Source organism: Stenella coeruleoalba, assembly GCF_951394435.1.
Source record: "Stenella coeruleoalba genome assembly, chromosome: 16".
Classification (NCBI taxonomy): domain Eukaryota; kingdom Metazoa; phylum Chordata; class Mammalia; order Artiodactyla; family Delphinidae; genus Stenella; species Stenella coeruleoalba.
Window position 1 is genome coordinate 38,321,800 of NC_137162.1, and position 20,756 is coordinate 38,342,555.

General features: G+C 42.7%; 1 protein-coding gene across 3 annotated transcripts in view; it reads left to right on the plus strand.

Moving 5' to 3' along the window:
- Window positions 1–20,756, plus strand: part of SGMS1 (sphingomyelin synthase 1) — a 291,776-nt gene that overhangs the window by 24,603 nt on the left and 246,417 nt on the right. For all 3 annotated transcript variants that reach the window (XM_079901027.1, XM_079901029.1, XM_079901028.1), the window contains exon 2: window positions 11,162–11,256. The gene's annotated coding sequence lies outside the window, so the exon portion shown is untranslated. The remainder of the gene's footprint in view (window positions 1–11,161; window positions 11,257–20,756) is intronic.

The following is a 20,756-nucleotide window of genomic DNA, read 5'->3' on the forward strand; positions in this document are numbered from 1 at the left end:
CTCTCAGCTTCAGTCCTGATGTGAGGGCCGTTCTCACTTTGGCTACTGAAGGTAAGAGCACTGAATTGAGTTCTTTTTTGTTTTTTTTTAAACATCTTTATTGGAGTATAATTGCTTTACAATGTTGTGTTAGTTCCTGCTGTATAACAGAGTGAATCAGCTATACATATATCCCCATATCTCCTCCCTCTTGCGTCTCCCTCCCATCCCTCCCTATCCCACCCCTCCAGGTGGTCACAAAGCACCGAGCTGATCTCCCTGTGCTATGCGGCAGCTTCCCACTAGCTATCTGTTTTACACTTGGTAGTGTATATATGTCCATGCCACTCTCTCACTTCGTCCCAGCTTACCCTTCCCCCTCCCCGTGTCCTCAAGTCCATTCTCTACGTCTGCGTCTTTACCGAATTGAGTTCTTGCCCAGACATTGCATTCTGTTTTAAGAAGTCATCTTGCCTGTGGGCATTCGAAATAGGCAGCTAAATGATGAGAAGTGTGACTTTTTGGTTGGTCACAAATGTACAGAGTGACCTCACGTACGTGAAGTCACGTACAGAGTGACAGTACAAAGGGAACTCAGCTAGCCTGCCAAATCTGCACTTCTCTAGTACCTTGTGAAAAGACCGTCCTCTTCTAAGTCATCAAGACCAGAACCAGGGAGGCACCGACAATTCCTTCTCCTTTACCCCTGTGTCCCTCCAGTCGCCAAAGCAAGGTCATTTTACCTCTTTATTATCTATTGTATTCATCCACAGTCCCAGGCCCTCATTGCTTCCTGCCTGGATTTCTGTATGTACAGCTCTCCACTTTCTGCCCTGTCTTTATTCCATTCTCCCAACTGTTGTCATAGTCCTTTACCTCAACTGCAAGGATGACCATGTGAGTCCCTGCTTAAATGTGTCAGTGGTTCCCATTGCCCTTAGGAGAAAGCCTGAGCATCATTTGAGCATGAGTCTCCATTGTTTGTCCCTTGTCATCCTCACTTACTCTTTCCCTTCCCTAGTGGGTCCTGCTTCCATGCCTTCTGCCCACTTAGAAGACTTTTCCCCTGCTTGGCTCATCTTGTTTACACTCATGTTTCAAGACTCAACTCAAGCATCACCTCCTCTGTGAGGAGCACCGCCTTCCTAAGCTGCCCAGCGGTCTGGGCTGGGCTTCCCCCCCCTGCCCCGCTGACGCCTGCCTCTTATTCCACCAAGCGCACTGGGTTGGGATGGGCCACTTAGCTGTTCCCAGAGTGAATGCGCTTGAGAGCACAGCCTGTTTTGTTAAAAAAAAAAAAAAATCTCATGCTTCCTCATGCCTAGCCTGGTGTCTGACACATATGAGACTCTCGAAAAAGATTAGTAGGATATACACGGATAAGAAATTACTTTTTTATCTTCCTGAAACCAGGAAGACTGAAGCTGGGTAACAGAAGCTTTCCTCCTTCCCACCTTTCTGTCTGTATCCATTCCAGCATCTGCTCAACAGCCCAGCTGTGATGGAAGAGAAGCATATGGTTGACTTGAAAGAGGCAGTTGGGATGTGACTGCATGTAAAATATATTCACCTGCCCCCCCACCCCCCCACCCCCGCGCCCCGTACAGGATGGCAGCAATGACACCTCATATTTGTCCTTTTATTTGCATTCTTTTCCTTAAGTGTCGCCACAGACGTGATCTCATCTGGTGCAAGGGGCTGGTAGCCTGAGTGCTGGATGGGAGCTTGCGATAATGCCAGCTTTGTAGATGCAGAAAGGGAGATAAGGGGCGAAGAAATTTGCCCAAAGTTAGTGAGTTGCTAGTGGCGGAAGAGACCAGACTTTGAGCTGAAGACGTCTGCCCTTTCTTCTCTTTTATAACCGGCAGAACTGAGTTGTATCAGATTGATGTTTTCACCTATCATCATTGAAAAGGAAGATGGGCAGAAGAGGTGGTGTAAAAAGTGTTCTGTGTATTAATTTTGCTTGCAGGTGTACTTTTTAACTGTTAATTTCCCTAATCTTCCTTCAGTTCTGGTTAAGTGCTCAGGGTGGTGGTGTCACTGGGTTCATTTGGCTGAAGTAGCTGAGGCCCATTAAGTGGTGTTCTGTGACCTGCTTTGGGCAGAGATGAAATTGCCACACTTCACTTGGTCAGTTTGGGAATAGTATTGACTTCAAACAATTTTCCTGCTTCACAAGCTAATAAAGTGACAACAATAAAAGCTTAGTCCTTCTTAAATTGTACTCTTTACGTTCTATTAAATCCTTTAAAATGAATTTTTTTTTTCCGTTCTGGAATTGTGGAGTCTTTGCGTAAACTTATGCAGGACAAGAAAATGGCTCTCTAGCATTCAACAGTCACATTGTTAGCTTGCAGGAATTTATACATTTTGAAAATTGCAGCCTCTGAAGTGGGCTGTTGCAGGGAAACCACACCTACATGTTTAAATTAAATTCTGGGCTCCTGAAAGCAAAGATGAAGGCAGAGTGAGATTGAAAATGCAAAGGGAAAAACAATCAGGACTCAACCAAGATATGTTCAGACAGCAAGCAAGTCTTGGATGGTAGTCTTTCGGTTACTTTTTTGTGGCGGGGGGTGGTGGTTACTCTCTCCGTTGATCTCTGGCAAATCTGTCTAGTTTTGTTGTTTTATCAGTCCTCATTCTTCTTGATCACTGAGTTATTCCAGCCCCTCTGCCCGCTGCCTGCATGAAACCTCTCTTCTCTTGGCTTTTATTATACAAGAAATGGTATTCTCAGTCTCCTCCTGTCTCTTCCCTGCTGATGGCTTCTTCTCCCACCATCACTCTACCATCCACACTCATCAGTGGTTTTCACTTTATTTTGGTCCCTGATGGCGTTTGTGTGGGACATAGCGGTTTTTCCATATCTGGGTGTTTCTACTTGTTTGTCCTGCTGTCTTCCCAGACTCAGTAGCTTAAAAACAAATGGACTTTGCAGTGTTTGTGGTGGGAAAGATCATTTGTTTCATTATCTCGTGTTAGAATTAAGTAAATTAAAGCTCAGGGAGGAGACGTGACTGGTGTAATTTCGCACAGCCATCATTTGGCGAAATCAGGCTAGAAACCAAGGTTCTTGACCGTCTGTACATCTCAGAGCCTCTGCGTGGACTTCTTCTCACTCACCGACTCTTCACGGTCTCCTGTACCATTACTGTTTCCTCAGCAAGGAACTTCAGAGCTATTTGACCTTCACATGTCCCCTCCTTCCCCACAAACCAACTTACCAATTCTTTCTCCGATTTAAAATTTTATTCTTTAATAATTAAAGAAATTTACCAACAGTAAAATTCACTTTTTTGGAGCATGTAGTTCTGTGAGTTTTAACACATGCATATAAACAGCATTTAGAATAATCTATCGCCCCTCAAATTGCCTGGTGCTGCCTTTTTGTAGTCAAACTCTCCCCCTCCCCCTGACTCCTGGCCACACCGATCTGTTCTCTGTCACTATAGTTTTGCCTTTTCCAGAAAATCATGTAAGTGGGGTTATATGGACCATATCCCTTGGAGACTGACTTCTTTCATTTAGCATAATGCATATGAGATTCATCCATGTTGTATGTATTAATAGTTTGTCCCTTTTTATGACTAAGTAGTATTCCACCACTGTTTGTTTACTCATTACACCAGCACTGTGTGAGAATCTTAGTGGCTCTGCATTTTTGCCAGCATTTTATATTGCCAGTTTTTAAAATTCAACCATTTTGATAGATGTGTAATGGTATCTCATTGTGATTTTAATTTGCATTTATTTCTCTAATGATTAATGATGTTGAACATCTTTTCATGTGCATATTTGATGTTCTTCTGCCTGTTAGGTATATCTGTATTCCTGTCCATCATGATGTTTACTTCACCCACGGTCATTGTCATAACCCTATTCCATGTGGTTATTGTGCCTAGCTTTCTGTGTCAGCATTGTTTCCCAGGTACCCCAGTATGTTCCAAGGTCAAGGCACTGAGCTAGGAACTTTATGTACATAGTCTCATTTTACTCTTACAAAACCCCTGTGAGATAAGTGGTGTCTTCTATTTTTATGGAGGAGGAATAAAGACCCCATGTTCAACAGATATTTATTGAGTACCTACTGTATGCTATGAGCCAGTTATTATACCCATTGACTAGTTCTGTGACTTTGGGCAAGTCATTTAATCGCTGAGTCAATTTTCTTATCTGTTAAATAGGGATCTATATCACCGTATTTTCTCTCAGGGTGATTGAGCAGAGGTTTTAAAGAAGAACATAGACGGTCTGGCCATGGTATATACTGAGGAAACATTGGCAGTGGTTCTATTGTTCTCTTCAAACACTTCATACTGTCCTGAGGCTGTTTCTGCCCCTTGCTGGCTAACTTCCTCTGGAAAATTGCCCCTTGGCCGGTCTCCTCCTCCACTCTGCATCAATATCAGGACCAACACAAGATTCAGCCTTTTGTTTTTAAGAAATCTGTTTCTCTGGTTGCTCTGTGTAGCTCACTAATGAATTGGCATCAGTTGGTCGAGAAAGAGATGGGATTGAACAAATTTTGAAAAGCAAACGTACAGTGCTGCAGTTACTCCTTCATCCCTCCTCTAAAGGCAGAGGACCAGTTACCATGGAGATTACTGGTAGCTAACCTGGGGGCTGTGTTCCTAAATTCACATTTCTTACTTTGAATACCTAACCTGAGGTATGGCAAAAGGGGTACTAGGGAGGGACCTTATCTCTCAGAGCAATGGTGTGTGTAGTGTTGCTGGAATGTTTTAAATTTGTCATTTACTAGTCATTTAATCAAGCTTTTTTTCTTTGTTAGCCAGATAATTGGGGATGATTTCCAGGAAACTGGAAGTACTTTGAAGAGGGGCTGGTGTTTGAAATGAGTGCTTAAGATTCTCTGAAGTCAGTAACAGAAAAGTTAAATGAGCCAAATGCTTTACTCTGAGTCCATTCCAGCTTCAGTGTTTATGCAAGAATGTCTTACTTTTACTAATACCATAAAGGGTTGATCTAGTTGGCAAGGTTATTCTGTTTAGGGTGAGACAGAAAGAGAAAATCATAATATGAGTAAAAAAAAAAAATCATCATGGTACCAAGATGGCATTTTACAAATTGTCATCATCCATCATGGAGTATGAGAGGCTTTGCTTGTGGAAGCAAGGGTGTGCTTAAAACTGGCTCCCTGCTTTTACCTCTTCGGTAGCTAGAGCACGTTTTCAATTGTTAAGCATGTATCCAACGCTTACCATGTTCCAGGTCTATGTTAGGTATTAAGTCTCCTTAATCTTCACAGTAACCATCTGAAATAAAAGATAGCCCCATTTTACAAAACATCGTGTGGAGAGGCCATTTGACTTATCCAGTGTGACCCTGTGAGGAGGTGGCATTGAGCCCTGGTTCTCTGACTGTGCCTGCTGCTCTTATTGGAACCCACTCTGCCTCAATCTGCCTGTCACGGAGGCATGACAGCTGCTGCCTGCTGAGTGCCAAGAAAGCCAGCACACCTTCTCCCACTGTCGCATCTGTTTCTTTCATGGGGGCTGTTTCCAAGACCTAAGGTCAACACTTGCCTACCACAAGCCCTGAGATCGGGTAATTTTATTTTGTCCAGAAGGCCCATTGTAGAAAGAACGTGAACTTTAAGTCAGAGAAAATGTTCATGTGGTGTCTCCACCATTTTGTCACCATTGCAGGGCCTTCTGGCTGGTCTTGGGGGCCTGAAAAAGCTGCCTAGGGTAGTGGTTAAGAATGTGGATTCTGGAGTAAACTGGTTTCAAATCCTTGTTCTATCAGCTGTGTGACTTATCAGCTGTGTGACTGTGTACAACTTAATTGCTTTCTATGCCTCATTTTCCACCATCTGTGAAATGGGTGTAGCAATAGTTCCTACCTCACAGGGATAAATGATTGTAAAGAGACAAATAAGAACTGTCAAGAGGTTGAGTTGAAATAATCCCATTTTGGTCATCTTGGTCATCTAGTGCAATTGTTTGTTTCAGTGACATGATAACGAGCTTCCTTGAAATTTATAGTAACTTTCTTCTCTCCTTCTTGCCCAAAGTGAAAGAATTTCACATTTTTTTAATTTAATGCCAGCACAAATATTTGCTACCACGATTTTACTAGAAAAACAGATTAAATTATCACAAAATTACTATCTCCACCTAAGAAATTGAATTAGTAAATCTAAACAGGATGTTTTTTTGTCTAGAGAATACCTAAGTGTTTTTTGTAGAATTACTATACATAAAATTAGGTATAGTAAACAACAGTCTCATTTTTTAGGTGAATATATGAAAAACACAACCAATTCTATATTAAAAAAACAACAGCAACACCCTATTTCATTGAAATGATTTGACTCCCCTTCTTTAATCTTGAATTTGGCTGGGTTGCATTTGAATTAACTTTTTTTCCCCTTCAAGTTGACTGCCGTAAGAGGGGACCATAGCTGTGAGTCCACCAGGAGGACAGCAGTCTCTGAATTGAGCGTAGGTCTACAAGTCAAATTTGACTGATAACCCGTGGGCAACGTGGTGCTGGCTGAGTCTGCATCCTTATTCCGAAGTCTGTCCTGATGTCCTGTGACTAATATGTTCCAGCTGTCTGGGTCACTACTTTGGAGTACTATTTATTTGCAGCGGTGATGCTGCAAATAGGAAAAGCTTTCCCTTTTGTTGGTTGAAAGCTTTGCTGGTAATTAGCAAAACAGGCATGCCTCTTATTTGGAGAGAGACTGGAAAAGCGGCTGAAGAGTCAATTGTACGTAACCACTTTGGAAAACGATCTGGCATTACCGAGGAGAGTTGAACGAACATATGTGGTCCCAAGCCCAGCTCTCTTCTCCTAGGTATACGCCCTGGAGAAGTTTGCTGTGTGCACCGGGGGATGAGCAGTAGAATATAAATGCAGCATTATTCATAACAGCAAAAACTGAAAAATCCCCAGATGATCCTTAACAGTAGAACAGAGCAGTAAATTGTGGGTATGTTCACATAGTGAGAACTATATGGTGGTGAAAAATCAGCTACAGTCACATGAGTCAACAGGGATGAACCTCAAAATCAAAATCTTAAGAGGCGAGTCTGGAATACATACAGTCCTGGTTTCCTTTGTATTAGGCTTAAAGCCAGGCAGAACACAACAGCATATTGAGAATACAGATGTGGTAAAACCATACAGAGGAGGAAAGGATTGACTCAAGATTCAGGCCTGTGGTTATCTCTGGTGGGGAGAGTGGAGGGGTTGAGGTACAGGAAGGGGTACACAGGCCTTTTGTTTCTTTGTTTGTTTTAAACAAAAGTCAAAACAGAACCTAGCACCACCAACTGGGTATTAACATACATGGGATTCATTTTATTATTCTTTAAGCTGACATGTGTTATTATATTAGTTATCACTGCATAACAAGTTACCTCAAAATTTAGTGGCTTAAAAGTGATAAATCTTCATCATCTCACACAGTGTCTGTGTGGGTCAGGAAACCAGGAGCAGCTTCGCTGGATGGTTCTAACCAGGGGAAGGTCACATGGGGCTGCAGTCAGGATGTCAGTGGAAGCAGCCATCGTCTGAAGGCTTGCTTGGCCTGGAGGATCTGCTTCTCAGAAGCCTTACTCACCTGGCTGTTGCAGGAGGCCTCGGTCCTTACCACGTGGGCCTCCCTCTAGGGCGGCTGGAGTGTCCTCATGACCATGACGTGGCAGCAGGTTTCCCTGCCAAGACAGTGAGAGGGAAGCTGCTCTTTGGACCTGGCCTTTGAAGTCACACCCCATCCTTTCCCCAATATCCTATTAGCCACACATGCCAGCCCTATTCAGTGTGTGTGTGTGTGTGTGTGTGTGTGTGTGTGTGTGTGTGTGTGTGTTGGGGGTACTTCACAAGAGCCTGAGTGCCAAGAGGCAGGGGTCATTGGGGGCCATCTGGGAGGCTGGCTACCATGGTAGGCACTTTTATTTTTTTATTTTTTAAATTAAATTTTTTTTATTGTGTGTGTTTGGTCTTTGTTGCTGCTCACGGGCTTTCTCTAGTTGCGGCAAGTGAAGGCTACTCTTCGTTGCGGTGCGTGGACTTCTCATTGCGGTGGCTTCTCTTGTTGCGGAGCACGGGCTCTAGGCGTGCGGGCTCAGTAGTTGTGGCATGTGGGCCCTAGAGCACGCAGGCTTCAGTAGTTGGCGCGGCAGGCTCAGTAGTTGTGGCTCACGGGCTCTAAAGCGCAGGCTCAGTAGTTGCAGTGCATGGTTTTAGTTGCTCCGTGGCATGTGGGATCTTCCCGGACCAGGGATCAAACCCGTGTCCCCTGCGTTGGCAGGCAGATTCTTTACCACTGCGCCACCAGGGAAGTCCAGCACTTTTAAATATATTTCACAATAAAAGTTTTAATTTAGAGACAAACTAAATTGGTCAGCTTATTTTTCTTTAGGAATGATGCAGGCATCCATTTAAATGAAAATTACTAGAGATGCTGAAGGTGTTACCAATCAGTATGGGTTGGAAGAAAAGTCAGTGGTTTAATCTGAGTAACTAAGTGGCGGAGCCTGCCTGACGGGAATGTCCAAGGGGCAGGGAGCGGGTGGAAGGGCAGTGAAGAGAGGAACTTCAGTAACACTCACACCAGGACGTGTGGTATAGAGATGGGATTGTATGTATCTAGACTTCATCCCACCTATACCTAGATCTGGCAAAAATCTGGGGCTCCTGAGTTTGAAGCGAATTCTCCAAAGCAGGGGCTATTGGGAGCTTCCTGGACGCACTGTGATATTAAAACCCCTACCAGCTTCACACGTTGTCCCAAGACCATCTTTAATGAAGAAGGAGATTCCATCCCTCACTCCCTTCCCCTGCATGTAAGGGTGTCGCTGGAAATGAGCTAGGCAAGTAAGGATAGGAGTTTTGGCTTTAAAATTCATGCAATGGGTGCTTCCCTGGTGGTCCAGGGTGGTGAGACTCCACACTCCCAGTGCAGGGGGCCCGGGTTTGATCCCTGGTCGGGAAACTAGATACCGCATGCCGCAACTAAGAGTTCGCATGCTTCAACTAAAAGATCCCACACGCGGCAATGAAGATCCTGAGTGCTGCAACTAAGACCCGGTGCAGCCAAAATAAATAAATAAATAAATATAAAAGAATTCATACAATGATTGCATTCAACTCCATAATGCATATCTGTTTCAATATTACTGATTCACTTGCTTATCTTTCCCTCACCAAAATCCGTGAGTAAAGTTGATGTTTCCAAAGATACATCATGTTTTTTCCCTTGGTTTTGTGTTGCTGTTGGCGTAACTTCTTGGTCAGTATTCCTGGGGTCCAAGTGCTCTTGTTGGTGAATCATATCCTATCTTTTTTGTGAGTTGCAACATCCTTGTGAACAGGTGTTCCAACCCACAGGAGAGGTAGCTGCCTGGAGAGGTTTTCTCAATTTTTAATACTTTAAAAAAATAATTTAATACTTAAAAAAAATAATTTATTTATTTTTGGCTACGTTGGGTCTTCCTTCGTTGCTGCGCGCGGGCTTTCTCTTTGTTGCAGTGGCTGCTCTTTGTTGCAGTGTGCGAGCTTCTCACTGCGGTGACTTCTCTTGTTTACGGAGCATGGGCTCTAGGCGCACAGGCTTCAGTAGTTGTGGCACGTGGGCTCAGTAGTTGTGGCTCGTGGGCTCTAGAGCACAGGCTCAGTAGTTGTAGCGCACGGGCTTAGTTGCTCCGCGGCATGTGGGATCTTCCAGGACCAGGGCTCGAACCCGTGTCCCCTGCATTGGCAGGCGGATTCTTAACCACTGTGCTACCAGGGAAGTCCAGAGGTTTTCTCAATTTTTAATTAAGCTAGTGAGCGGAGGAGACAGGACTAAAAGCCAGGTGCAGGGGTCCCTGACTAGCTTTCCTCAGACTTTTGTACACCAGCATCTTCACATTGTAGACATCAAGGCCTCTAAACCTTTGCGCATTGCGTGCAGAATTTTGGTGATCAGCAGATGAAGGGCAACTTCAGGCCATCATGCAGGGTAGTTTTGATGCTGCTTCCATCTTTATTGGCAGAGCAGTCAGTGTCTGTGCCATTATATTCTGTTGTATTTTGCCTTTTATAAAAATGAATGGAAAATCTTCAACAGCGAGTGGTAATTGCCTTTCTGTGTGGCAGCGATAAAAATTACCTGGGGTGCCATGTGAGCCTTGTTTTACTTTCTTTGGCCAATAGCGTGCTTTCTTGAGAAAGAAGGGAGAAAAATGAAATACATATATATAAAATGTCAAAAATACATTAAGGGTTATTGTGTTTCAAAGGGAAGTGTAATGACTAATAGTCATTATAGTAATTAGTAATCATAATTATAGTATTATTGGTACTATTAAGAATGATTATTAATATATACTCTCAGGGAGTAAACTGCCGTGTGTGCGTGCCCCTCCCCCCCTCCCCGCCCCTTCCCCACAATGACATGCGGCTGTGTTGTTTGGCTGTTTGGCTTTGAGGTTGGTTTTCAGGAGGGTGTCATGTTATGGGGTAGGGAGCGTGGGGACGGCCTGTGAATTTATGTTCCCTTCCTAGCTGATATAAGTACTGTGCTTTCTCCTTTCCTAGTGAGATAAGCCCCGAGCTTGAGGTCAGAAGACCTAAGTAGCAGTTTCATGGCTGATGTTTTGAATGTCCTATATCATCTCTGACACTTAGCTGCCTCCTCTGGAAAATGGAATCAGTAAACACCGCTTGCCTCACAGGGCTGTGAGGTGTGGTGAGGTGTGGTGGAGGCCATCAGGCCCTCGGGCCACTGTGCCCTAGAGTACGTATTATAGTCGAGTGGAGCAGCATGTCTGGTGTGGTTCTGTGAGGGTACATGAGTGCCTTCTAAGTGTAGTCTCAGAATCCAAGGTCAGAGTCAAGCTCCGGTCCTTGAAGCCCCAGTTTTTGTCCACGTGGAAGTTTAGGCTACATCACTGCCCTGAAATTTATGTGAATTAAAAGAAACTTACTGAGGAATTCCTTTGTTCCAGAAGTTCCTTGAGTGGGTCAGGCCAGTGGTTGTTCCCTACATTCAGTACGTGATGGGATTATTTTTTTCTCTTTTCACTTTTCTCCTTGCTTAAAAAACAGTTTCAACAGAATTTTAACCTACAGGCTTGACATATATTAACACTGTCTCAACTGAAATGACATTAACTTAATAAAAACCTTTGGTGGTAATGTGTTTTGCTTATTCTTGCAGGGCGAGGACAGCATGAACATCCATAAATGTGCCTCTGGGCATATTTAGCCATTCGTTTTTGATTAGGAAAAAGAAGACGGCCATCCACTTGAAAGGTGAGTAAAGATTTCTGTGCGTCTTTTTATTATAAAAATGTTCAAACATACTGAAGAGTTAAAAAATGGACAGTGAGTTTACATTTAACAGTTGTTAGCATTCTGCTACATTGTGTGTACCTGTGTGTGTGTGTGTAGTAGGTTTCTACTGTTTTCTGCTGAAACATGTGAAAGTAAGTTGAAGAGATCATGACATTTTATCCTCAATTCTTGGGGATGCAGTTCCTAAAAATAAGAATATTCTCCCCTGAGGGACATTTTGGAACATTCATAAACTCCATGACAGAATCATTTAATTAAACACAGTTACAGTTTCCTATTAAAAGATGTAATTTTGAATTTATGTTCCCTTCCTGGCTGATATAAATAAGGTCAGATTTAAAAAATATTTAAACAGTGACTTACTTAATGGACAGACCTATATAGTGAATTTGTTTGATATGGAAAACATCTGGACATGAAGGATTGGAATTTGCACTACACGCGTGTGCCCTGTATAAGAGAGGATTACTGTGCTTTCTCTGTTCCTGGTAATCTGCCCATCTGGCCCGCTGTAGCTGATGTTTATTGTTAGGTCAGAGGATCTGATGACTACTCTTCCCTCCTTCCTGACCAGCATTCACAAGTAGACCAGTCTCTGTGATTTAATGTGATCAAAGGTCTTAATTGATTCTTTTAGCCTGCACTTACAAGGAGAATGGGAAAAGAATATGAGTGGTAATGTCCAGTTGAGGTTAGTGTATTAAGATCAACATTAGAGAGAATCAGAATGATTCCCAGCCCCAAAATTTGACTACCTGAGTCGAAACTTTACATAAAGTCTTAAAGATGTGTGTTCAGCTTGGACTGTAGTTGTAAGTATTACCCATGAGGGCCGTTTACACAGTCGGTCATTACAGCTCTGTGGTGCTTGCAGGGTTGCTGTTGCTGTTCTACATTCTAATCTCAGTTACATTTTGTTTACAGTATCTTCTTCTGGAGGCCCTGAGTGTTGCAGCATTTCTTCATTCATGTTTATGAACTAGATTTACCCATTTAGAGCGTTATTTTAAAAGAAGTCTGTTTAAGTGAGCCATTTAGGGCAGCAGAGTCGTCTTAGTATTTTCATTTCTGATTTAGAACAAAAAGTTAGTGACAGCAGTAAAGTTTCTGAAAGACACTAACTTTCCGAAGACACTGGGACTGGAATTACAGGTATCTCAAAATGATCTAGTTTGCTTTCTCACTGTTTGGCCTCTGTCTGGTTATGCTTAGAAAAAATGAGGAGGCGTGCCTGGGGCTCCACATGAGGCCAGAGGCTCTGCAGGATGGCGGAAGGGAAGGCATATGGGGCTCTGTGTGCGGCCTTCAGTTGGCTCTCTAGTCCTGGACCACTTAGAAATGGGGGAGTGTTTGTTTCTTAAACATTCTATTGAAATAGAATATATATACAGAAAATACGCATATTGTAAGTGTATAGCTCAATGCAGTTTCCAAACTGAGCTCACTAATGTAACCAGAACCCAGATCAAGAAACAGAACATTCTCCCCACAGCCTCATGCCTCCTCTAGACACTAGATTCCGGACATTACCCACTCGGTGGGTAATTACTCTCTTGACTTCTAGGAGCATAAATTAGTTTGCCTGTCTTTCTGTGTGTGTGTGTGTGTGTGTGTGTGTGTGTGTATGTATAATGCAGATCGTACTCTTCTGTGTCTGACTTTCCTCATTCAACAATGTATTAGAAAGATTCCTCCGTATTGTTGCATGTAGTTGTAGATTGATCATTTTCATTGCTGTAGAGCATACCATTGTGTGAGAATCCAGCAGTTTATTCCTTCTGTTAGATGCAGGTGATTTTTCTGGGCTCATCCACTCAGAGCACCCTGTGGCAGAAATGAGGATTAACCAAGGTTTTATCCTCATTGTGGTTACCGTTGAAGTGTCCCGAGTTGTCCAGCCTCTGCCCAGCTTCTGCTGTGATACAAAGGAGGAATCCCGGCAGCCGATAGAAGGTTGAGACACAGTTGGAAGAGATTGGTTTTTCAGTCCTGTAATGATTCCTGTTGCTTTTCCTGTGACTCACCATGTCCCTTTTCTCTTTGTTCCCAGCTGGCACGTTTTTTCCATCCTTTTGTCTGTCATTGTAAGTCTTTCTGCACCCCCTCCAAGGAGACAGTAACTATATCAAACAGTAGGCAATCAGTAAATATTTAAAGTTCATTGGGTGTTGATATTAGGTGTTAGATGAAGGGTGAAGAGTTGCAAGTCATGGGCTTGCTCTTGAGGAGCCTGTGTTGTGGTTACAGTTTCATAGGTACAGGTATGGGCCACATCGCTGGAAACCAGTTGTACTGTAAAGTTCAGGATGTAAACTCAAAGGCTTGCATGGGCCAGGCTTGTAACATGACGGAAATTAGTAGGGGGCGGGGTTGCTCAGTAAGGAGTGATGGAGCTGTGGGGAATGAGTATATATGCCCTGCCCAATTTTTGACCCAACAAAACAGAACATGTCTGGCTGAATTTAGCAAATCCACCAATGTCCACCCTTCAGGGAATAGAGTGTTCATTATAAGAAAGTGGTTCCCATGGGATTTGGGTGTTTTTATGGCCAAATTCTGTTTTTATAAATGAAGTTTTATTTGAACACTGTCGTGCTCATTTGTGTATGTATTGTCTATGACCGCTTTTGTGCTACGACAGCAGAGTTGAATAGTTGTGAAAGAGGTTGAGTGCAGCATTTGCAACCGTGACCATATGGGCCACGATGGCTAGAATATTTACCATCTGGCCCTTTGCATAAAAGTTTGTCAACTCCTGCTTTACTTCATCAAAGCAAGGACATAGTGATAATAACCTCTGTAGTCATGAAATAGTGTGAGCCCATTACTTTTAGTGTTAATACCTTTATTTATTCGTTTATTGATCCAACAGATATTTACAGAGTGCCTATTGTACGTCAGGCGTGAAATGGTGATAGTCAGATATGGTTCTTGCCCTTGTGGGCTTTACAGAGACCCCTGTGAACTTGAAGTTCCATTGTAGGGTTGTGCTTTCTGTGAATCAGAACAAAAGTGTAATATGGAAATAGATTTACAAAATCCTCAAATTTAAACTAATATATCGGCTATTTTTGTTAATTTTATAAATTTGATGAACACTTACTCTGTGTAATCTAATGGTTAATTCAGTTATAAAAAAGTATGTTGTATGATATCATATAAATAATTATGTGTTTAGAGGTCCTAATTGTTTACATGTTGTAACAAAGATTGTTTGAAAGCAGCCTGTCTGGATAGGGCTGTGATCTTTGAAGAGCTTACCAAAGCAAGCCAAGCAGACCTTCAGTCTTAGGCCATGATAATAAGAAAAAATAAGCCTCAGCAGAAAGAACAGCACACAAGGTAATAAAGTTTGGAATGTAGTTAAACAAACGTATCTTTGTTGGTATGCTTATCTGCTTGCTTACTCGAGGTCATTAAAGTTTGTTTCTTCTTAATAGGAGGCTGTAGAGTGCAATGTAATGAACATAGAAAATAGAGAAATATTTTTAAATTTTCTCCAAGGAGTGTGAAACTGGTTTTTAACATCATTTTCACTCAATTAGCATTTTTATATATGCTCATCTATGCTTTTCGGGTGGACACTGGGGCTATGACTGACCTGTCACCGTAGTTATTTAGCTGTGTGTAATAATTTGAAGATGTGAAAACGCACAAAGTCCTGACAGTGCTTATACACTGCCTTAGGAGCCATCTGATGTCAAGTGTCACGCTGCTTGCACCTTCTGAGGCTGTGGTCTGGGCCACCAATGTGTGCTTTCCTCTGAAATCTAATTATGAGGATTTGTCTGAAGGAACTATAGGGAAGGAATGTTAGCTGGTGCAATGAACAGTTCAATGAATATGGTTAAAACTAGTACTGATTTCTTCTGTTGGCAAAATTAATAAATAAGGTTAAGGTTTAGTTCCTCTTCTTTATGAGGAAGAAATGATATATACACCCATACACAACTTTCTGCTTCTTGTGTTTAAAATGTTTTTAAAAACCTCAATCTTATTCTTCATTTTAGTAATTTTTTGTAGTGATTTGGATTTAGGGGTAACTGAAAAATGAGAAGACTGAGAGGAAGTAAATATCACAGTTGTTTTCCTTGCAGAGCTGAAAACTGCAGGCTTAACTGCTTTGGTTAAAAATAAAGTTTTATGAAACAAATTTGATGATAGGCCAGAACACTTGATCTGTGGCATTAAAAAAACTGGATCTTCTATTCTACATAATATGGAGTTCTTCTGTCAAGAACTCCAGCTCCAGGAGTGTTTAATTTGTCAAGGCTAGCTAATTAACATTCACTTTCTCAGTCTCTCAAGTTTTATTTTCGGAGAGGGAAAGGACTGAAGTGCAGCTGAATATAGCTTGATAGAGCGAAACGTGTTTTAGAAAGAGATCAGAATGATTCTCTTGGTTGCAAGTAACAGAAAACCCAATTCAAACTATCTTAAATAAAAAGGTTTATTGGTTCAGGTGGTTGAAAGTCTAGAGATGGATCTGACTTCAGGAAGGGCCAGATTGGGAATCCAAACAATGTTATGAGGATCATTCTTGGCTGCATGTTCTTGGGCTACAGGTGAGACCTCCAGCGGCTTCAGGTTGACGTCGTTGCAGTGACCATCCAAGGCACTGCACAGACGACGTTCTTGGTCTGGTGCCTAGCGCTGGACCAGTCACTGTGGCCAGGGACATGGGCCCATCCTGACTGGATTGCCCAGGTCATATGCTTCACACATAGTGTCTGAGGTGAGCACCTCTTCAAGCACTGATTGATGACAGCGGGGAATGGTTCCCACCAGAAGCACAGAAATTAGGGAGGGTCAGTGGATGCTGAGAGGCAAACTAATAATAATAATAATAAATGTATCTTTTTATGGTTTGCAGAGCATTTTCAGGTGTATTCACTTGTTTGACTTGAAAGAAGCATCAGGGAGGCAGGATAAAGAAGTGATTAAGAACATGGATCCCGGGGCCAGACTGTGTGGGCTCAGTGATTAGCCACATAAGATTTTGACAAATACTTAACCTCTCTGTGCCCTAGTTTCCTCACTGTGCAATGGGGATAAAGGTACCTACCTTATAAGGTTCTGGGAAGGATTAAATTAATGGGTATTTGTAGGGCACTTAGAACAGTACCTGATACATGCTGGTCCCTCTGTCCCTTGTTATTTTTGTTATCTTTGAGACAGCCCTGCGCAGAGTGACAGGTGAGCTTGTGGAAGTCCAGAGTCGCATGGCCTGTAAGGGGGCAGCAACATCAGTCAGGTCTCCTGACTTCTTCCCTGGCCCCACAGTTGCCTTTATGTAATGACTGTGGAGCGTTTGGATTAATAATCAATCAAAGAAGCAGAGAGGGAAAAACTCTTACAAAGTAGGCCTGTTGTTTGGATGTACCTACGTGTACAAGCAGGGCAGCGTTATTTACATATTCTATTTGCAGGCCGATCTTTAGCTTCCCAGGTACAGAGTGCCCCCAGGGATATTTAGAGGACATCAGTGGGAGGACGTTGGCACAGAATTTTTCCACCCTGGTGGGCACAGGCTTGGGACAGTCAGCCGTATCCAGGGTTAGCACTCACTCCGGAGGTGTTTGCTGATTGTTTAATCAGAGCCAGTAATTCTGAGCTTTAGAGGAAACCGAGATTTTTGTGGTTGGGAGGCGATTTGAACCCATCAGTACGGTGTGAGGACGTAATTTCTGACAGAGAGGCTCACACGGCCCCAGAATGCTGCTTCCAAAGGCCTTTAGCCAGTTCTGTCTAGAAAAAGACACCGTTTTCCTCATTAAGAATATATTCCCACAACAGTGAGACAGTTTTGTGGGGAAATTATTCGAATGACTTAATGAAGGAGGCTTGCCCCGGGGATTCAGACTTTGGTGTGACCCAGACATCTAAGGAGGGTCATGTTGCTTTCCGAGGAGTAGACAATGATTTCTTTGTACTGACTGTGGACTCAAGACGCTGTGTTACTGTGGATTATCTTTAACATCCCACCCCAAATATGCAGCTCTACATGAGAAGAAAAACTTAGCGGAAACCACAATTTTGGCTCTCCCTACAGTGCTTCTGAGGAAGAAGGGTGCGCTTCGGCATTCCCAAAGCTTGCTTCGTGGGCGAACCCATCCGCTTCCCTGCATGGAAAACTCTGCCCTGCAGTGAGCGGCCTGTCCTCCCTTGCTGCCCCTGTGCCTGGTATGTGGGAGGTGCTCAGATAGTTCTTGAATGAACAAACCTATTTGAACTATGCCTTTGTCTTCATTTTCAGTTTCTTTTGACAAGAAATTGTTTACCGTGTAGATGTCTTCAGGAATTTCGGCTCTGAGTCTGACATTACCTTCTGTGTGAACACACCGCATTATGTTCTTTCTTCAGATGAAGGTGGTGGTGTTTGAGTATTGATTCCAACACCTGCTTTTACAATGGTGTTTATACTCCAGATAACACCTATTCAGAGAGTAAAGGGATCAGCTACTAATTCTGTAGAAACGACCCTTGGTTTGCTAAATGCTTGTGGGAATCATAAAAGGTTCTTAGATTTAATCCCACTTACTTTGTTCTTAGGTCCTTGGGAGCTTTTTGTCTTGTTTAGTAGTCTGGGATTGAATATTAATAGATTCTTCCTTGTCTTTAACCTGACCCTGTTTTATAGCTGAAAAAACAAGGGCAACCTTGTTTCCTGTAAGTCAACAACAAAAGTAATAACATTATTATTCATTGTGTGATGGGTACTGCCCTGAGTTCTTTTATTGATTATCCTGTTGAATAGTCTCAACAACTGCGTGACCACTATTTTGTAGATGATGAAACGGAGGCAGAGCCAGAATGTGGCTGAGTGGCCCCAGGTCTGCTTGTAGCGCTCAACACACGCTGTACTGCCCATTGGCATGGGTCACTGTCCAGGCCAGGGGCTCTCAAACTGCCTGCATATTGGAATCACCCTTAGGGCTATAAAAGCACTCCGTGTCCAGGTACCCCCTCCCCCGCTCATGTTTTTATTTACTTGGTCTAGGATCTCAGGTGAAGGTGCTGTGCGTTCAGGATTGAGAACCTTTGAGCCAGAGCAGTGGTTCTTAAAATTTGGTCCCCAGAACAGTGGCATCAGCATCACCTGGGCACTTGTTAGAAGTAGAACTTCTTAGGTCCCACCCAAGCCTACTGAGTTGAAACTGTAGGGTGGAGGTCTAGCCGTCAGTGTTTTAACAAGCTCTCTGTGATTCTTTTTTCCTTAAATTGTAAAATACATAAACTTCATCCTCGTAACCACTGTTGCGTGTACAGTTCAGTAGTGTTAAGTATATTCACATTGTGGGGAAGTAGATCTCCATAACCTCCTCATCTTGCAAACCTGAAACTCTATACCTATTAAACGGTTCTCCTTTCCTCTCTTCCCCTCCCCAGCCCCTGGTAACCACCAGTTTACTTTTGTCTCTGTGAATTTGGCTACTTTGGATACCTCGTATAAGTGGAACTCCAGGTGAGTGTTGTGGACACACAAGTTTGAGAACCCCGCACTCCAAAATTCGATTTGGCTTATCTCCCGTTAGACTCCTACCCACACCATTCGTATCAACCATACTGTGAATCTCAAACGCACCTTGAGCGTGCCACTGTCTTCCCAGTTCTGCCTCTGCCCCCTTGTTGTCCTGTGTCACTCGTCAAGTTGCTGAACTTCCCTGAGCTAGTTCTCTCATCTCTATAAAGGAAATAACCGAACTTGCAGAGTCTGCTAGAAGTTAAATGATTAGACACATGTGAAAGTATTTTGTAAGCTATCAGGTGGTATACTAAAGAAATATTAAGTATAGAAATATCTTTTTAAAGTTTAGTTTTTGTTTTTATTGAAGTTATACAAGCTTGATTTTTAAAGGGTTATGTAGTTCCACAAGGCCTCTCATCCCCTTTATGGTGCTGCGCCCTCCCTGCCCTCCAGTTTCTTATTTGGTATTTACCTTATACTGTGTAAACAGGATTCACAGGTATGCTATATAGTATAGTTTGATTACTTTAACTTTCCTGCACATAGATTTTTCTTGGAGTTAATAATTGTCTTGTTTTTAAAAATTTTGTGCCCTTATCACTAAGTTAGCCACAAACAGCCTTCCATGTGAATCTCCTCCCAATATCTTAGGTATTTTATCAATTTTATCTTCTTGACATTATCTCACCTGGAGTCTTAGGCACTGCACCTGTCTAGACCATAGCCTCTCCAGGCCTGCTGTGTACCACGCCTTGAGATGGACTCTTCCTTCAACACCATTCTGGGGATTTCTCTTATCTTGCTTCTCTATGGGCTTCCCTGTTTTCCACATTCCATATTCCCTTCTTTCTTGGTTTATTCCCTTATTTTGGCGTGTTAGTTTCTGCTGTATATTTATATTTACCATACAGTCTGGTTGGTGTAGAGTTCTAGACTGGCAGTCTCTGAACCTCAGAATAGTGAAGGATTTGCTCGTTGCCTCCAGGCTTCCGGTGTTAGTGGTGATAAATCTAAGACCTTCTGATTCCCCGTTCTCCTCAGGTGAACGATCTTTCTTACTTTTTCTCTCGGACTCCTAGTTCTTCACGATAATGTTCCTTGGTGGGGAGGGTCTATTTTCATGTATTGTGCTGAGATCTGAATGGGCATTTTCAGGCTGGAAACTCACCTCTTTCATTTTTAGGAATTTTCTTGACGTCTGTCATTACTGACTTTTCCCCCTCTTTTCTCTGTTCTTTCCTTCTGAAATTCCTGTTAGGTGTTGACTGACTTATACTGTTGACTGTGATCTTTACTCCTGTTTTCCACCTCTATTTTTAAGCTGTTTTCTTAGAATATTTTCTCAACTTTACTTTCTAATCTTTCTATTCAATTTTTTATGTTTGTTACCATGTTTTTATTTTCTGATAGTTCTTGTTTTTGGTTTGTTCTTCTCTGGATGCTTCTATTTTATAGAGTCTTGTTTTTTTATAAGAGTATTCTCTTAGCTCTCTGAGGAGATAATTATACTTTTTTTTCTTTTCTTTTTTTTTTCTTTTTGAAGCTTTCTTTTTCTCATGATTTTTATTAACTTGCTTTTTTTCCTGTTTGTTTCCGTCTTTCATATTAGATACTTTCTTTATGTGGCTGATGATCCTTGAGTGTCAGTTCATGGTTAAGAATGGGGATTCATAAATTGGAAGATATGGCTTCTTTGGGTCTGCTACGTCAATTGCCATTTTCAAATTGATTTCCAGCTTTAAAAAGTTTAAAATTTAAATCTCTCTCCTTGTGGATTTATGCCTTTAAAAAGCAGTAACTGGGGCTTCCCTGGTGGCGCAGTGGTTGAGAGTCTGCCTGCCGATGCAGGGGACACGGGTTCGTGCCCCGGTCCGGGAAGATCCCACATGCTGCGGAGCGGCTGGGCCCGTGAGCCATGGCCGCTGAGCCTGCGCGTCCGGAGCCTGTGCTCCACAACGGGAGAGGCCACAACAGTGAGAGGCCCGCATAC